The 10,977-nt window shown below is 57.1% G+C and overlaps 1 long non-coding RNA gene across 1 annotated transcript; it reads left to right on the top strand.

Moving 5' to 3' along the window:
* The first annotated feature begins 8,150 nt into the window (after nucleotides 1-8,150).
* LOC135307284 (uncharacterized) lies at nucleotides 8,151-10,380 on the top strand. The gene is made up of 4 exons (XR_010367988.1): nucleotides 8,151-8,227; nucleotides 8,537-8,650; nucleotides 9,048-9,213; nucleotides 9,738-10,380. It is a non-coding gene; the product is annotated as an uncharacterized LOC135307284 (long non-coding RNA).
* Nucleotides 10,381-10,977: the final 597 nt, after the last annotated feature.

Genomic DNA, 10,977 nt, shown 5'->3' with positions numbered 1-10,977 from the left:
ACTGGAGATTTGTACCCAGTGACAACAACCAACTTAAAACCTTTTCCCTGATATTTTCTGGGATTTCTGACAAGCTCACCTCTCCGTCTTCAGAGGCAAACGTTCAGCCCAGTGGGCATCTCCTGCAGTGCAAGAGGGTCTCTGTGTGCCAGTTGCAACTGGGGCCTCAGCCACCTCCTGTCTCAACCGGTGTCCATCTGCAGCTTTACAGGAAGGGCCAAACACCTCAGTCTGGGACACGAGTAGCAGACATTTCCCATCTGCAACCCCATGCCCGATGTCCCTGTGCCAGCTGCTTTAACAGCTTGTTGCCGTGCAGATGCTGCCTCCAGCCAGACAAGGTCCTCTCCCCCTGAAGGCACTGGCCCTGCTCTCTGGCCCCTACTGAAGGTGGGCAGGGCTTGGCCCAGCTCTTCTCTTGCACTAAAGAGATGGAGCTGTCACCCCAGTGTGCGGGTGGTGGCAGCAGCAAAGCCCAGCCAGGATCAGCACTGGCTGAGCTCCGTGCCCAGGGGCAGCTGGGGATGGCCACGGTGTGGGCAGGCAGGAGCCAGGCAGGGGCTGCTGTGACCAGTGGCGGGTCCCCGGGGCGGATGGGGCAGCCCAAGCTGAGCGTCCCTGGGCTGAGGGACATTTCCATCCCTGCGACCATCTGGGCCTGGACCTCCTCTAGCGGCATGCCTCAGAAAAGAGGGAAGCCATCAAGAGCATCTCCGGGGACACAGCCTGAGCAGCAATATCAGCTACTGAAAAATAAGGTTTTTGTGAGAAATGGACCTGTGATAATGCAAAACAACCAGGGCAGTCCATTCATTGAGATGGGGGCACACTCTGGGTGTACAGCTAAGGCCATGAGCTCACAGCAGGGCTCTGGGGTCACAGCAGTCTGAGCTCTCAGCAGGCCCTGAGGTCACAGAGGTGCCAGAGGTGCCAGAGCCCCGTGGTTGCACAGCAGCACAAGGAGCCAGCAGTCAGTCCCTGAGCACAACTGTTGCGGCAGCAGCGGCGGTGGCAGCAGCGGTGCTGACCTTGGGACAGCGGTGACAGGACAGCGGTGGCAGCAAGAGCTGCGGGACTGGCAGAGGGCAAGGCACCATGGCCCTTGCTCTGCGCCTCCTACTCCTGCTGCTCCTGGCCGTGGCCCTGCCTGCCAGGGCTGCCCAGGCTGCTCCGCTGCAAGCGTGGCGAGCAGGTGAGCCGGCAGCCTGGCTCCCCTTTCCCAGCACAGCGCTCCCTGCTCCCCGGGAAGCGCTGGGGATGGTTTTGCCCGGGGCTTTAGGGAGGGTTTCCTCTGTGGGAGGGAGAGAGTCCCAATGGGCCCTGTGCTGCTCCAGCCACCCCTCCAGGAATGCTGCAGAGGGCCTGCAAAGAGGCTGGAGAGTGACCAGAGCCAACCCAGAGCTCCCCAGGCCCCTTTGCAGTTTTGGCCTTGTCTATTCATGTATGGCTCCCACAGCTTTACCCAACCCGTGCCGTGTTCCCTCATGCATGAGAACGTCCCAGCACACACAGAAATGGTTCTGGTCTTTTCTCTCTTCTAGAATTGGATCATGACTTACATGACTTGGAAGTCCTGGTGAATGACATTTTGAATGTCTTGGGGAATGCTGAAGGCAAGTTCTGCATTTCCATTTTGACTGGCAGAATAATCCTTGTCCATGTGGCAAAAGCTCACTCCTGGGCCATTTGTGTTCAGGTTAAGTCAGGGTTGAAAGATTCTGAAAAGTTTGCCCTGCTCCCTTCTGGAGCCCTGAGGGATCCCACAGGATTGCTGTCAGTGGGAGGAAGGAGAATTTAGCTGTCCATCTTCCTCCCATGTGCAATGCCAGTGTGTCCTTCCATGTGCTCTGTGCAGCCACAGAGAAGAGCAGAGAGGGAAGGGGCCGGGCCCAGGGCTGTGCCCCGGAGCTGAGCCTTGTGGGCAGCCTGAGGATCTCCTGCAGTGCCACAGGAGCTCTTCTGTCCTGCCTTTCTTTGCAGCTGAACCTGCTGGTGAAGGTGGTGCAGCTTCCCAACCCACGTCCAGGACTGAGGCTCTGGGAGATGCTGAGGGTAGGTCAAGACTTTCCTCCCTGGGAGAGCTGCCAGCTCAGAGCCCAAAGCTGGGCCAAGGGGGCATCGCTGCATGTGCCAGCACAGAACCATGCACGTGTGTGCCCTCGCCCTGCGCGATCCCCTCACCGCTCCTGCGGCTCAGTGGTGCCCATGCAGATCAGCAGAGATGGCAGAAGCTTCTGTGGCTGTTGTGTTACAGATGTGTCTGCAGGGAGGACTTTCCCAGGTCCCTTGGTGGATGTTGCACAAAAGCCCAGCTCCCGTCACAGGGGTGAGTGGTGTCTGCCTGATGAGCCCACAGGCTGAGCACTGGTTTTGTGGGATCCATTCCTGGGAATTGGAACGATGTTGCTCTAAGGTCCTCTGAGGGGAAAGAACAAAGCTACAGGACACCAGAAACCCCATGAGCCATCCAAAAACATGAGGCAAATGCTGAAGGAAATGCAGCAGGCGGGAGGACAAGGTTGGTACATTTCCCTCATGCTGCCCCTGGGACTCAGCAGCCGGGGTCTTTGGCTGCACATCTGGACACGCCGTGCCCGGCACAGCGGGAAGGGATCCATGGCAGCCTCGCTGCCCCACTGCAGCTTTCACGCCCTGCAGGGCTGTTTCCCAGCCTGGCCTGGCTGCAGCTTCTGCCCAGCCTCAGCAGGAAGGCATTTGGCCTCAGCTGACAGGCGGCCCAAACTTCACCACGGGCCTGAGATCCCCTGCAATTTTCCACGCACCGGGTAGAACAGAAAGGGCACCTGTTTGGAGAAGTGAGGGCCCTGGCCTGCCCAAAAAGTTTATAGGAATTTTCCTGATTCTTAGTGATGTCTTTGACAAGCATTCCCTCCTAAAGATGCCACCTCCCCAATGGGGAACAGCCCCACCTGATCCAGCTGTCCCTCTTCCTTTCTCCAGATGTGGATGGAGAGGCTGGGCAGAAGGCGACGTTTCCCGAAGGAAGCAGTGGTTCTGTGCCAGCCTCTGCTACAGGAAGAGAGGCGATGCCAGGCACAGGCCCAGGAGGTAATTGCTGTGCCTCTGGGCCTGAGCCCTGCTGAGGCTTGAGCTGCCCTCTCTGCTGTCTGGTAGTGCGGGCACAGCTCAGACAAGACAGGCACAGCCCAGGGGAATTATCCCGAGCAGGCTCAGGGCACTCGGGTACTGAGCAGTCCTGCTGGGGTCCCTGCATCTGAGACACTTCCTGAAACCTGGAAGTGACTGCATGGGGTGCCCACGGTGGGGAAAGGACAGAGGGGGAGAGTAAGGCTCCAGTGTGTCCTGAGAGGGCCTGGATATGTGCCCTTGGGCTATGGGATTTGTCCCAGGGGAAAAGAGTGATGGAGAGACAGAAGCAGGTAGAAAGGGAGGGAGAAAATGCAGGAGGGATGGAGGGATAGAGCGGTAGTTGTGGTATTGCCTGCTGCAGTTTTCCCCAGTGCTTTAGCAAGAGTTTCAGCTGTGGGAGTGAGAGAGAGCCCCAGGGCCCTGGGCTGCTCCAGCAGCCCCTCCAGGGATGATGCAAAGGGCATGGAAAGAGGCACCAGGAGCCAGCCAAGAGTTCCTAACGCCCCTGTGCAGCTTTGGCCATGTCCATTCACATCCGGTTCCCACGGCCTTACCCGACCCACTTACAGTGCCCAGTTCCCTGTGGCAGAAGGGGATCCCAGCACACCCTGGAAAGGGTTCTCATCTGTGCTCCGTTCTAGATGAGGTGTCTGGGAAGGCTTCTCCATTAGCTTGGCTGCATAAAGTTTTGAAGCCCTTGGAGTCTCCTGCAGGTATGTTCTCAGTGTGCCACCAAGGAAGAATTGTTGACAACCTGGCAGGACCCAGGTGACAGAAGATTCTGTGGCTCTTGTGTTACAGATGTGTCTGCAGGGAGGCCTTTTCCTGTTCCTTTGCTGATTCCTGCAGAGAAGCCTGGCTCCCATGGCAGGGGTGAGTAGTGTGCTCCTGCTGACCCTACAGGCTGAGCCCTGCTTTTGTGGGATCCATTCCTGGGAAACGGAACTACTTTCTCTTAAGGTCCTCTAAGCGGGAAGAACAAAGGCAAAGGACAGAAGAAACCCCATGAGCCAAACAACACCCGGAAACAAATCGTGACAGAACTGCACAAAGGGCATGGTGAGAGCATTTCCCTCGTGCTTCCCCTGGGACTCAGCAGCCGGGGCCTTTGGCTGCACATCTGGACACGCCGTGCCCGGCACAGCGGGAAGGGATCCATGGCAGCCTTGCTGCCCCACTGCTGCTTTCACGCCCTGCAGGGCTGTTTCCCAGCCTGGCCTGGCTGCAGCTTCTGCCCAGCCCCTGCAGGAAGGCATTTGGCATCAGCTGACAGGCAGCCCAAACTGCACCACTGGCCTGAAATCCTCTCCAATTTCCCACTCTCCAGGCCCATCCGGAGTGGTGGCTGCTTGGAGGAGGGAGGGCCATGGCCAGCCCCAAGGCACTGGAGGGATCAGGATTTTCCTGTTCCTTATCCATGACTGGGACATGGATTGCCTCCTGAAGAGGCCACCTCCCCAGTGTGTAATGATTCCATCATATCTAGCTGTGCCTCTTCCTTTCTCAAGGGATGGACAGAGAGGCTCTGTGGAAGGTGGCATTTCCTGAAGGAAGGGAGGAGATGCCAGGCACAGGCCCAGGAGGTAATTGCTTTGCCTCTGGGCCTGAGCCCTGCTGAGGCTTGAGCTGCCTGCCATCTGTGCTGCCTGGCAGTGCGGGCACAGCCCGGACAAGACTGGCACAGCCCAGGGGAATTATCCCGAGCAGGCTCAGGGCACTCGGGTACTGAGCAGTCCTGCTGGGGTCCCTCCGTGGGAGACACTTCCTGAAACCTGGAAGTGAGTGCATGGTGTGGCCATGGTGGGGAAAGGACAGAGAGAGAGATCAAGGCTCCAGTGTGTCCTGAGAGTGCCTGGATATGTCCCCTTGGGCTGTGGGAGCTGTTCCATGGGCAGGTGGGCAAGCAGGAGGGAGGAACAGAAGTTGGGAGGGATAGCTGTGGCGTTGCCTGCTGCAATTTTCCCCAAGCATTTAGTGAGGGGTTCCTGTGTGGGAATGAGGAAGGCCCAGGGCCCTGGGCTGCTCCAGCAGCCCCTCCAGGGATGTTCCCAAGGGCATGGAAAGAGTGTGGAGAGAGACCAGGAGCCACAGGCTGCCACAGCCTTATCCAACCCCATTACAGTGCCCAGTACCTTGAGGCAGAAATGGATCCCAGCAGCCATGGAAATGGTTCTGATCGCTGCTCCCTTTTAGATTGGGATCATGGTTTAGATTACTTGGAAACACTGGTGAATGGTGGTTTGAAGACCTTGCCAGATGTTGGAGGCAAGTTCTCAATGTACATTTCCTGACAGAATAATCAGTGTCAATGTGGCAAGAGCTCAGTCAAGTGGCATTTCCCTTAAGTTCCTCTGAAGGTTGATCAGTTCAGGAAATCTTGCCTTGCTCCATTCTTGTGCTGTGAAGAATCCCACAGGATTGCAGTCAGTGGGAACATTTAGCTGTTCATCTTCCTCCTGTGGGCAATTCCAGTGTGTCCTTCCATGTGCTCTGTGCAGCCAGGTAGAAGGGCAGAGAGGGAAGGGGCCGGGCCCAGGGCTGTGTCCCGGGGCTGAGCCTTTGGCAGCTCCTTTGCCAGCCCCAGGGAGCCTGAGCTGCTCCTGCTGCCACTGCCAAGCCCTGGCCCTGCCCGGGGCTGGCTTTAGAGCTGCTGGCAGCTCCAGGGAGTCCTTTCTGCCCCGACTGCCCCGCAAGGGGCTCCTTCCATCCCAGTGTGGGGCCACTGCAGGCACGAGGTCCCCCTGCTCCTGAGCGGAAGGCAGAGCTGAGGCAGTGCCTTGGAGGTCACCAGTCACCCAGGTGCACTCACTGCCACTTGGTCCTGAAGGAGAATCTTTAGCGGGGTCACAGGAGCTGTTCTGTCCTGCCTTTCTTTGCAGCTAACCCGGTTGGTGAAAGTGATCTGGCTTCCCAACCCACGTTCAGGAATGAGCCTCTGGGAGATGCTGAGGGTAGGTCAAGGCCTTTCCCCCTGGGAGAGCTGCCAGCTCAAGAGCCCAAATCTGGGCCAGGGAGGCAGCGCTGCAGGTGCCAGCACAGAACCATGCACGTGTGTGCCCTCGCCCTGCACGATCCCCTCACCACTCCTGCGGCTCAGTGGTGCCTGTGCAGATCAGCAGAGATGGCAGAAGCTTCTGTGGCTGTTGTGTTACAGGTGTGCCTGCAGGGAGGACTTTACCAGGTCCTGTGGTGGATGTTGCACGCAAGCCCAGCTCCCATCGCAGGGGTGAGTAGTGTGTCCCTGCTGACCTCACCAGCTGAGCCCTGCTTTTGTGGGATCTGTTCCTGGGAAATGGAACTCTGTTGCTCTAAGGTCCTCCGAGGGGAAAGAACAAAGCTACAGGTCACAAGAAACCCCATGAGCCACTCAAAATCACGGGACAAATGGTGAAAGAATTACTGCAAGCCGAACAAGGTGGGTGCATTTCCCTCATGCTTCCCCTGGGACTCAGCAGCCGGGGCCTTTGGCTGCACATCTGGACACGCCGTGCCCGGCACAGCGGGAAGGGATCCATGGCAGCCTCGCTGCCCCGCTGCTGCTTTCACGCCCTGCAGGGCTGCTTCCCAGCCTGGCCTGGCTGCAGCTTCTGCCCAGCCTCTGCAGGAAGGCATTTGGCATCAGCTGACAGGCAGCCCAAACTGCACCACTGGCCTGAGATCCCCTGAAATTTCATAGTCTCCAGGATGATCACTAAGGGCGGGTGTTATATCATGAAAGTGGGCCCTGGCCTACCCAGAAATTTGTGTGGATTCCTTAACCATGACTTTCACAAGTACTGCCTGCTGAAGATGCCACCTCCCCAATGGGGAACAGCCCCACCTGATGCAGCCATCCCTCTTCCTTTCTCCAGAAGTGGATGGAGAGGCTGGGCAGAAGGCGGCGTTTCCCAAAGGAAGCAGTGGTTCCGTGCCAGCCTCTACTGTAGGACTGGAGGCGATGCCAGGCACAGGCACAGGAGGTAATTGCTGTGCCTCTGGGTCTGAGCCCTGCTGAGACTTGGCCTGCTGTCTCTGCTGCCTGGAAGTGAGGGCACAACCCAGGAGAATTATCCTGAGCAGGCTCAGGGCACTCGGGTACTGAGCAGTCCTGCTGGGGTCCCTCCATGGGAGACATGTCCCGAAACCTGGGAGTGACTGCATGGGGTGCCCATGGTGGGGAAAGGACAGAGAGAGAGATCAAGGCTCCAGTGTGTCCTGAGAGGGCTTGACTCTGTGCCCTTGGGCTGTGGGAGCTGTCCCAGCAGATGGAGGAAGGGCGGCTGGGAGGACAGGCAGGAGAGAGTTTGCGAGGTATACTTGCAACACTACCTACTGCAGTTCTCACCAGAGATTAAAGGAGCATTTTCCTTGTGTGACTGAGAGAACCCCCACGGGCCCTGGGCTGCTCCAGCCACCTCTCCAGGGATGTTGCACAGGGCCTGCAAAGAGGGTAGGGATTGACCATGAGCCTGCCCAGAGCTCCCCAGGCCCCTGAGCAGCTTTGGCCTTGTCCATTCACATCTGGCTCCCATGGCCTTACCCGACCTACATGCAGTGCCCAGTTCCCTGAGGCAGAAGGGGATCCCAGCACATCATGGAAATCCTTCTGATCTTTGCAAACTTCTAGGTTGGGATCAAGACATGGATTATCTGGGAAACCTGCTGGATTATGGCTTGAGACTCATGGGAAATCCTGGAGGCAAGTGCTCAATGTACCTTTCCTGAGAGAATACACAGTGAGCAGGTGGCAAGAGCTCATACATTTGCCCTTTCACTTAAGATCATCTGAAGGTTGATGGAATATGGCAAATTTGCCCTGCTCCTTTCTGGAGCCCTGAGGGATCCCACAGGATCACTGTCAGTGGGAGGAAGGAGAATTTAGCTGTCCATCTTGCTCCCGTGTACAATTCCAGTGTGTCCTTCCATGTGGCTCCGTGCAGCCACAGAGAAGAGCAGAGAGGGAAGGGGCCGGGCCCAGGGCTGTGCCCCGGGGCTGAGCCTTGTGGGCAGCCTGAGGATCTCCTGCAGTGCCACAGCAGCTCTCCTGTCCTGCCTTTCTTTGCAGCTGAACCTGTTGGTGAAGGTGGTGCAGCTTCCCAAGCCACGTCCAGGACTGAGGCTCTGGGTGATGCTGAGGGTAGGTCAAGACTTTCCTCCCTGGGAGAGCTGCCAGCTCAGAGCCCAAAGCTGGGTCAGGGGGGCATCGCTGCAGGTGCCAGCACAGAACCATGCACGTGTGTGCCCTCGATCTGCGCGATCCCCTCACCGCTCCTGTGGCTCAGGCATGGCAGCTGTTTGGAAACGGGAGAGCCCTGACCCTGCCATGAAAGCCAAGACATTTTCTGAAACGTATCCCCATGTTTAACACACATGACATCCTGAAGATGCCGGCATCCAAATCAGGAACTCTTCCACCTAATCCAACTGTCCTTTTTCCTGTCTGAAGTGATGGACCAAACATCTGTGCAGAAGGAGGCACATCCTGGAGGAAGCATTTCCCCATGGGCAGCCCCTGCTGCAGGGAGGAAGGCGATGCCAGACACGGGCACAGGCACAGCAGGTAATTGCTGTGCCGGGCTCAGCCCTAGCTGGGGCTGTGTGGCAGCAGCTCTTCCCCCAGGGCCTGCCCTTGCCCAGCCCGACAGCAGCCAAAGCTGGAGGCGCCTCGGCTTCCAGGCCTCTGGAGCTCGTTCAGAGCCCCGGGGAAACGGGACTGGTGCAGCAACGTCCCTGGCGCTGCAGCTGCTGCGGAGCTGGCCCTGAGTGCCCAGAGGCCCAAGGCACAGGAGCAGCCCCGAGCGGGAGCCCTGACGCCAGCCCAGGGCCAGAGCCAGCCCTGGCTCCCGACTGGGCAGGGGCTGCGCTGGGTCCTGAGAGAACGTCCTGCCCATATCCACCGTGCTGCCAGCTCAGCAGTGCAGCACAGCACGGGCTCACACTCCCCATCGCTCCCACAGATGCAGCCGGCACCACAACACGTGTTCCTGATGCCCAGAAGGGCCTCAGAAGAGGCTTCTGTAAGGGAGCAGGCTGCTGGCTAGGATTCATGGCAGGCCTGCTTTTTTTGGACCTTATTGTCATGTTGTGCTGTGTCAGAATCTGGTATTGCTGGAAGAACAAACGGTGAGTGGACACCTTTCCCTGAATGAGCTTCTTTTGAAAGTCTAATGTGGACAGGAAGCATTCCCACTGAGGCTGCAGTGGAGTTGTGGCCAGTCCATGGTTCTCCAAATAACTCTGCTGAGGGTTCTGCTGCTGCCCAGTGCTTCCATTGGCCTCTCAATTGCTGGGCCTTGTCCTGGGGCCCTGCTGGGGCTGCAGCCAGTGCTGGCTCCCACTGAGGCTGCCTGGCCAAGAGCAGCCCCAGGGGCACGGGGCAGAGGCAGAGCAAGGTGGGGAGGAGAAAGAGCAGGGCCGAGGTTGCCCTTGAAAGGCAGAGGCGCTCTGGGGCCCGCTCCTGGCCAGGGACCCTGCCCAGAGCCGTGCCCTGCTGCCCGGGGCCTTGAGGGGCAGCTGTCCAGCTGGGCCCAGCTGTGCCAGCAGCTCCAGCCGTGCTGGGGAGCCTTGCCAGCTCTGGGCCCTGCTGTGCACCAGGGTCCCTGTGTGCCACTGGCAGCTGGGGCCTCAGCCACCTCCTCTCTCCACAGGAGCACCTCTGGAACTTCACAAGACCGGCCAAAGGCCTCAGCCATGGAGAACTGGGCCTGTCATCTTGCATCTCCGTGCCAGTGTCCATTGTCCCTTCCTCAGGTGCATTACCAGCTTATTGCTGGAAATATGCTGCCACCACCACCCAGAACAGAATCTTCTCTCCCCAAAGGGACTGACCTTGCTCTCCATCCAGGACAGGAGATGCAGCCCTCTAGCCAGGGAATGGAATGTTGAAAAAGTTGTATTTACTTCTAAAAATTTTAAATGTTTATTAAAACTTTATTAAAATTTTTACAATAAACCCAATAGGGAAAATGTTACGTCGCCGGGAGTAGAGGATTTTTTCCACCATGTGCTCATCCACACAATGGAGGTTTCACCTTTTAACACTTTTACCCTTCTTAAAGTTCAGTCCATCGACTCCTTCTTTGATGTCCAGTAGTGGAGTTTACTTCCTTACATCTCACTTGGAGGTCATGTACTGCTGTCCTAGCAAGGTGACCCTCTTAAATGTCCCAAACTCAGGTAATCCCAAGATAACAACACAACAGGGGGTAAAACATATCTATAAATGTATAAAACTTCTCTTAACATATATACATGATATTTATCCTTTAATTGTGAGAGTCAACTGTCACATTACTCATCTATCACAGGCTTGAGTCCAGCTTCAGCTCAGGTGTCTGTGTGCTACCACCAGCACTGGCGGAGCTGCTCGTCTGGGCACAGCCAGGCATGGGCAGGCAGCAGCTGGGCATGGGACTCATTCGAACCAACAGCACCCTCATGTTATCTTTGTCTTTCATTTTGAAACATTTACATATGTTTTTTCCTTTGTAGCATTGAGAAACGTTTTTCACAGAATACGGACACCACGTATTTGTTCCCCTTTCCTCCAATACTTCTGTATTTGTCCAAGTAGTTTTATAGTCAGGGAAACTAGAATCTTCTGACACATTGGCAATAAAAAGCAAAATTGCCTTTAATTCTTAATGTTTAGTCTTACACAGCCTGGACAAGACCGGCATAGCTCGGGGGAATTATCCCAAACAGGCTCAGGGCACTCGGGTTCTGAGCAGTCCTGCTGGGGTCCCTCCATGGGAGACACATCCCGAAACCTGGGAGTGACTGCATGGGGTGCCCATGGTGGGGAAAGGACAGAGTGGGAGAGCAAGGCTCCAGTGTGTCGAGACAGGGCCCAACCCTGTCTCCTGGGGCTGGGGGAGCTGTCACGGG

Source organism: Passer domesticus, chromosome 9, assembly GCF_036417665.1.
Source record: "Passer domesticus isolate bPasDom1 chromosome 9, bPasDom1.hap1, whole genome shotgun sequence".
Taxonomy (NCBI): domain Eukaryota; kingdom Metazoa; phylum Chordata; class Aves; order Passeriformes; family Passeridae; genus Passer; species Passer domesticus.
Note: the sequence above shows the minus strand (reverse complement) of the source record. Positions and strands in the feature narration are given on the sequence as shown.